Here is an 8,087-nt window from a genome sequence, read left to right on the forward strand (position 1 = left end):
ATATCATTTTTAGGCTTCATATACAGGGTTGTTCACCACATACGACACGGAGTATTGTAGCTAAACGATTAGATTTTTACAAATTGTAAGTTTTGGGTTCGTTGAAGGACTATTAGAGCTACAATTTCAAAATATTTTTACAAGATACAGAGTGTCCCAAATAAAAATTTAAATGGAACACCCTGTATATTATTACATTTTTAGTTTCTACGATTAAAATAACGGTAAATTTGATAAAGGTTTATTACACTTAAACCTTACCGTTTTTGAAATATTTTCAACTTTGTGAAATTGCAGTCAAAATGTTAAGGCTTCATTTCTCCAAGGCTATGGAAGTTTTTAATACTAAATATTTATTGAAGTTTATTTATTGATCAGTTATTGTGTTGCAATAATAAAAATTATACTACCTTATACAGAGTGTCTAAAATTATATTTTAAATAATTACTAGCTTTAAACGCCAATAACTTGTTTAATTTAAATGGGACACCCTGTATATTTTATGAGAATCAGATGCACAATTTAATTGTCTATCAAATTGTGTTATACCATTTTTTACCTATAGCTTCAAGTTTCCGTAGAAAATGCATTTTCTTGTAATTTTAAATTCATTTATCAATATACCCATGGAATACTGACATTTTAGATTATTTTTAAAAATGTACCAAATTTTTAAAGAGTACAGGTACTAATATTGTCGATATAGTTTGTTTATTTCATTAAAAAATAAAAAAAATGTTTAAATATTTGTTAAAGAGGACCAATTAATATGATTCCAGTATTCAAACTACATTAATTGACTGTGTGCGTTGATTAATAATAATTGCTCCAAAAACTAAAAAACTTAATTTTCTTTGTGTATTAGACAGTGTGGTAAAAAGTAACACCTTAAAAATGATATTTCATTTTTTGACAAATGGTTATTTGTAACAACAGAGACATTCATTTTTATAACTTATTATTATATTGATTTCTGATTCAAATCCACATTTATTTAGAATAATTTATTCACGAGTATGTAATTAATTAGTATTTGGGCGGAAATAATGGTGGTATGTTTAATTAATAGTGTACTCTTTTATGAGGATTTAAATAGTTTTCTTTTTGCATACAAATGGGCTAGTAATATTATCATTTTGTTAAAAACGATAATATTACTAGCCTGTACATTTTGTACATTTGTTGCTTTAAAAACAATCTAAAATGTCAATATTCCATGGGTATATTGATAAATGAGGTCTAAATTATAAGAAAATACATTTTCTACGAAAACTTGAAGGGATAGGTAAAAAATGGTATAATACAATTTGATAGACAATTAAATTATGCATCTGATTCTCCTAAAATATACAGGGCGTTCCATTTAAATTAAACAGGTTATTGCTGTTTAAAGCTAGTAATTATTTAAAATAAAATTTTAGACACTCTGTACAAGGTAGTATAATTTTTATTATTGCAACACAATAACTGATCAATAAATAAACTTCAATAAATATTTAGTATTAAAAAGTTTCATACCCTTGGAGAAATAAAGCCTTAAAATTGTTACTGCAATTTCACAAAATTGAAAATATTTCAAAAACGGTAAGGTTTAAGTGTGATAAACCTTAATAAAATTTACCTTTATTTCAATCGTAGAATCTAAAAATAGAACAATATACAGGGTGTTCCATTTAAAAAAATTCAACTTTAATATTTTTTACTTATTTGGGACACTCTGTATCTTGTAAAATTATTTCTAAATTGTAGCTCTAATAGTCCTTCAACGAACCCAAAACTTACAATCTGTAAAAATCTCATCGTTTAGCTACAATACTCCGTGTCGTATGTGGTGACCAACCCTGTATAATGAATTATTTTCTCTCTCTTATTTTACCCTCCATATATAAACGATAGTTTTCTCTAAGCCCTTCTACGATCATTTTTCTTTCACGTCGAAAAGTCCTTGATAAAGTAAAAAATGAGAAACGGCCTAAAGGGCCCAAAACGGACTGGGAAAAGAGCAAAAGTTTCGACGTCACGCGGTCTAGGCCTTCTCCGATGCTTTCCCTCTTTATCCTTAACGCTTCTTATCCCGAGCACGTGCGACACGTGGCACATGCGCCTCCTCCTTCTTCCTAATGGCAAATCCATATCTGAGGTCCTCCAGGAATACGGAATGGCACCGTTAGAAAGAATGGTTGATAAGGTAAAAGAAGAATTTTAGGAGGAAATTATGTATATATGTGTTCATTTGGAATATTGTACTCGATCTATATCACAGAATACAATGTACTTTGAGGCTACATCCTTTAATGATTCCCTCGTACTTTACTACTCGATTTTAGAAATGATTTAAGCCTTAAGATCTATTTCCCTAGTCCGAAAAAGTAGCATTTAACGTTTTATGTAAAACTGGCTAGGTATTTTTACACAAACGAAAAAATAAATTAAAGATAAAAGATTACACTATATCCGGTTTGTAGCACATTTTTAGACAACTTTTTTATTTTTAAGATTTTGATGGTCAAACATCAACAAAATGTTCCTTATGTTTGGACTAAATTTTCTCGCAAATAAAGACATAATTTAAAATTCCGTTACAATACGGAAATAGATTGAAGCTTTGTGATTACAGTGATATATAATTTATATGGTTTTGTAACAAATTGCTCGCTACTTTATGGCAAATGCTGAAGCTCTACAAACCGTAATCAAGTTTTAATCAAAGCACGTGTGTTTGGAATTTTGGGTGTGGCTTAACACGACAGGATAAGTCTTAGGCAGATTTCTGAAATATAATATACAGGGTCGTTCACCACATACGACACGGAGTATTGTAGCTAAACGATGAGATATTTACAAATTGTAAGTTTTGGGTTCGATGAAGGACTATTAGAGGTACAATTTAAAAATAATTTTACAAGATACAGAGTGTCCCAAATAAGTAAAAAATATCAAAGTTGTATTTTTTTAAATGGAACACCCTGTATATTATTACATTTTTAGTTTCTACGATTAAAATAAAGGTAAATTTGATTAAGGTTTATTATACTTAAACCTTACCGTTTTTGAAATATTTTCAATTTTGTGAAATTGCAGTAAAAATTTTAAGGCTTCATTTCTCCAAGGGTATCAAAGTTTTTAATACTAAATATTTACTGAAGTTTATTTACTGATCAGTTATTGTGTTGCAATAATAAAAATAATACTACCTTATACAGAGTGTCTAAAAATTTATTTTAAATAATTATTAGCTTCAAACGGCAATAACTTGTTTAATTTAAATGGGACACCCTGTATATCTTACGAGAACCAGATGCACAATTTAATTGTCTATCAAATTATATTATACCATTTTTTACCTATTTCTTTAAGTTTCCGTAGAAAATGCATTTTCTTGTAATTTAGAACTTATTTATCAATATACCCATGGACTATTTACATTTTAGATTATTTTTAAAGATGTACCAAATTTTTAAAGAGTACAGATACTAATATTGTCGATATAATTCGTTTATTTCATTAAAAAATAAAAAAAAACTGTTTAAATATTTGTTAAAGAGGATCAATTAATATGATTCCAGTATTCAAACTACATTAACTGACTGTTTGCGTTGATTAATAATAATTGCTCCAAATACTAAAAAACTGAATTTTGTATGGGCATTAGACAGTGTGATAAAAAGTAACACTTTAAAAATTATATTTCATTTTTTAATAGATGCTTATTTATAACAACAGAGACTTTAATTTGATAACTTATTATTATATTGATTTCTGACTCAAATCCACATTTATTTATAATAATTTATTAACGAACACAATTAAGTATGTAATTAATTAGTATATGGGCGGAAATAATGGTGTTATATTTAATTAATGGTATACTCTTTTATATAACATACAAATGGGCTAGTAATATTATCGTTTTGCTAAAAACGATAATATTACTAGTCTGGACATTTTGTACATTTGTTGCTTTAAAAACAATCTAAAATGTCAATATTCCATGGATATATTGATAAATGAGGTCTAAATTATAAGAAAATGCATTTTCTACGAAAACTTGAAGGGATAGGTAAAAAATGGTATAACACAATTTGATAGACAATTTAATTGTGCATCTGATTCTCCTAAAATATACAGGGCATTCTATTTAAATTAAAGAAGTTATTGCCGTTTGAAGCTAATAATTATTTAAAATAAATTTTTAGACACTCTGTATAAGGTAGTATTATTTTATTATTGCAACACAATAACTGATCAATAAATAAACTTCATTAAATATTTAGTATTAAAAACATTGATACCCTTGGAGAAATGAAGCTTTAAAATTTTTACTGCAATATCACAAAATTGAAAATATTTCAAAAACGGCAAGGTTTAAGTATAATAAACCTTAATCAAATTTACCTTTATTTTAATTGTAGAAACTAAAAATGTAATAATATACAGGGTGTTCCATTTAAAAAAATACAACTTTAATATTTTTTATTTATTTGGGACACTCTGTATCTTGTAAAAATATTTTTAAATTGTAGCTCTAATAGTCCTTCAACGAACCCCAAACTTACAATTTGTAAAAATCTCATCGTTTAGCTACAATACTCCGTGTCGTATGTGGTGAACAATCCTGTATATTTCTTTCGGCTACACACCCACTTTACCAGACCCCTGAGAGCAACCTGAAAGTACAGCGTAATAGACTTTTAAGTCTTTTTAAAACTGACTTGTTGACTCGACTGTAGTAAATCTGTAGCGTAGTTTTTATTCAATTCGTCTCTACATTCATCATCAATGATTGATTTAAAACGGAATAAAAACAATATAGTTAATAAGTTCGGTAGAACAAACACGCACAAATACAATACGATTTAATACATAATAAAATACAGGCTATCGAATGGAAAATTGGTATGCATAACGACATATTATACAATTTGCCCCGGACAAACAAAGGGTTATTCGGTAAAATTAGAGCCCCGGGCCGGCGCTACATGCAAAACTAATTAGTCAACAACGGTAAGCCGCCCGCGGGGGCACAGCTCCCCCTTTGGGACTAGAGAAGAGGTGCCACAGACGAAATTTTGCGCTTTTGCGGTAAAGCGACAAACGGATCACGTGAACTTGACGGGTTTCAGTTACAGTGACAATTTTCCACAAATGTGTTATACCATACACGTTTTCTGTATCTGCTATCAGAAAATTTCTAATGTCACCAATGAAATCCACAAGCGGTCGATTTTTTTACTGATAACGTTGGTCTGCAAATAATCATTTTTTCGAGTACCAGGGACCATCCCTGCGGATTCTTATGTAAAATGACGTCCAAAAATTCAAACATAGCTGCTGGTTTCTTCAACTACCCATCATCGTTTTGGGGGAACTTTATTTTTATCATATTTTTATCACACACTTTTCGATAATAATAATATTATGGACATCAATTTAATTTGAAGAGGGGAAAATAATTATTTTAGATGTGATGAAATCTATACTAATATATAAAATCCTTAAGTGACTGACTCACTGATTAATCACGATCCTGCTCAAACCGCTCAACGTAAGAAGCTCAATTTTGGCATACAGGTTGATACTAGGGTGTAGAGGTTTGATAAGAAGGGATTTTTCGAAATTCCAGTTCCAAGGGGGTGAAACCATCCCTTAAATATTACAATATTTTTTATTTAAAAAACGGTCAAGTTTCCGAAAAAAAAACGCTTAAACACGTATATTTTATTTTATTTTTTGACATATTTTAAGATTTTTAAAAATGTATACAGGGTGTTTCGAAAAATCTGGTCATTGATTAATCACGATCCTGCTTAAAGCGCTTGACGTAAAAAGCTGATTTTTGGAAAACGGATCGACTTTAGGGTGTAGAGGTTCGATAAGAAGGGATTTTTTGAAACTCGAATTCTAAGGGGGTGAAACCACCCCTCAAATATTAGAATATTTTTTATTTAAAAACCGGTGAGTTGTTCGGAAAAACTCTTAAACACGTATAGATATTTTATTTTGTTGTTTAACATATTTTAAGATTTTTTAAAAATTTATACAGGGTGTTTCATAAAATATGACCATTGAGTAATCACGTTTCTGCTTAAACTGCTTGACGTTTAAAGCTGATTTTTGGTAAACGGATTGATTGTGAGGTGTAGAGGTTCGATAATCTCAAATTCCAAGAGGGTAAAAACGCCCCCCAAATATTACAATATTTGTTATTTAAAAAACGGTTAGTCTTTTGGGAAAACGCTTGGATACGCACAATTTATTTTGTTTTTTTACATATTTTGAAATCATACAGGGTGTTCCAAAAAGTTGGGTAATTGATTAACCACGATTCTGCTTAAACTGTTTGACGTAAAAAGCTTATTTTTGACAAACGGATTTTTCGAAAGTCAAATTCCAACGAGATGAAACTACCCCTCAAATATTACCAAGTTATATAATAATATCGCCATATTGTTTTTTCTCATGCTGACATAAATGTGAGAGAATTTTATCCAGTTTGTATGTTAATGGAAATTCTTGCTTTGCTTTATCATCACCATTACAAATGATTAATTCGACGCGAACGAAGTCGCTGGTACACGCTATATAGTGATAAATAAAAAGATATCTACCTTTATTTGGTGCTTGCTTGCCATTTGTACACTGAGGTGTATAACTCTCTAGTCCCAAAAACCAGCGAGTTTGTTCTCGTTGGAGGTAGATGTCCACTCGTTGGAGGTAGATGTCCACTCTTTGGAGGATGGGAAATTTCCCGCCCCCCTACAACAGAAAGATCCCCATGTATAATGACTTTATTTATATAAGTATATCTACAAATTAGTCTATGGTATGGTACGTATAATGTACCATAGTAATGAGACTTTTAAAGTAAATTTTCTTTTATTTCTCTACCTTTAGGGTCGAAGCCATTTGCAGTGCATTACGAAAATAACTTTGGCCATTTTTTCTCTGGCTGCCGTTCTTTTCCAGCGTGGCTGGAAAATACGCGGTAGTTTTTCCTTTATTTTAAAGACGTTTCGTTAAGATTAGATCCATTCAGTCGTCGCAACGACCTTTCCACGGCACCCAAACACAATTTCGCTTTCCACCGGCACTTAAGGGCCGACGAGTTTCCACAGCTAGAACCAGAGAAAATTGTTTCCAAGTATTCGCAATGTTTTGTGTTCTAAATGTGATGAGGCATTTTCTTTGCCTAAATTGTCACCCAAAAGACCGTTAAAAATTCGAGAAAGTGACCACATGTTTGTGGTCCAAATTTTTGCCTGTTAAAGTTGGAGGTGAGATAGTTTGTAAGGTAAATTAAAAATTTTGTATCTAACCAAAGACATTATAAAGATAGACCGAACATCTCATTCATAAATACTCGTTGGTAGTGTATCAAACATTCCAATGTGTCAAACAAGGACAGAAGAGACAGAGAAGTCTAAAATTTCCGACCCCGGCAACTAGGTGCATTTGGATTGTTCTAATGGCCAGTGGCGTATCGTTTTTTGGAACGAAATACCTAGGGTTGCCACTTGTCCTTTTTTGATAAGGACAGTCCTTTTTTAGAATAACTTTCCTTCGTCCTTTTGACTTTTTTTGACTTAAAAAGTCATTTTTATTTACGTATTTTCGCTGAGAAAATTACCTACAGCAAACAGAAATATTCTTTTCGCCCAAATTTAATTAGGAATGTTATAAAACTTAACTTATAAATAAATTTTTCTTGTTTAGAATAGGCAACATTATTTAGAACTTCCCGTTTAATCTCAAATGATAGTTTAGGTTTTAGTTTTACCTTTTTTTATCTTAAAAAGAACTTTTCAAAATTAGTACCTAATTAGTAACGATTTAGTTAGTTCGCAATCGATAGCTTCCTGTGAAGTACTGTGTAATAATTGTTTAATCTTGTATTATTAATAACTTCCTATACCTAAAATCAATATTTAATGAGAAAATTGTGTTTTTTTTGAAAATATAAGACAAGATTTGACTTTCGGTCTTCTTCTTGTATTATAATGGTTCTGATACGAGGCAATTACCTTTTAGTCTCTCAATAGAAGGCATTTATCATTAAAAGTATCAAATCTGTGTGCTACAGTATGGG

Source organism: Sitophilus oryzae, unplaced genomic scaffold, assembly GCF_002938485.1.
Source record: "Sitophilus oryzae breed Bouriz unplaced genomic scaffold, Soryzae_2.0 scaffold_808_pilon_pilon, whole genome shotgun sequence".
Lineage (NCBI taxonomy): Eukaryota > Metazoa > Arthropoda > Insecta > Coleoptera > Curculionidae > Sitophilus > Sitophilus oryzae.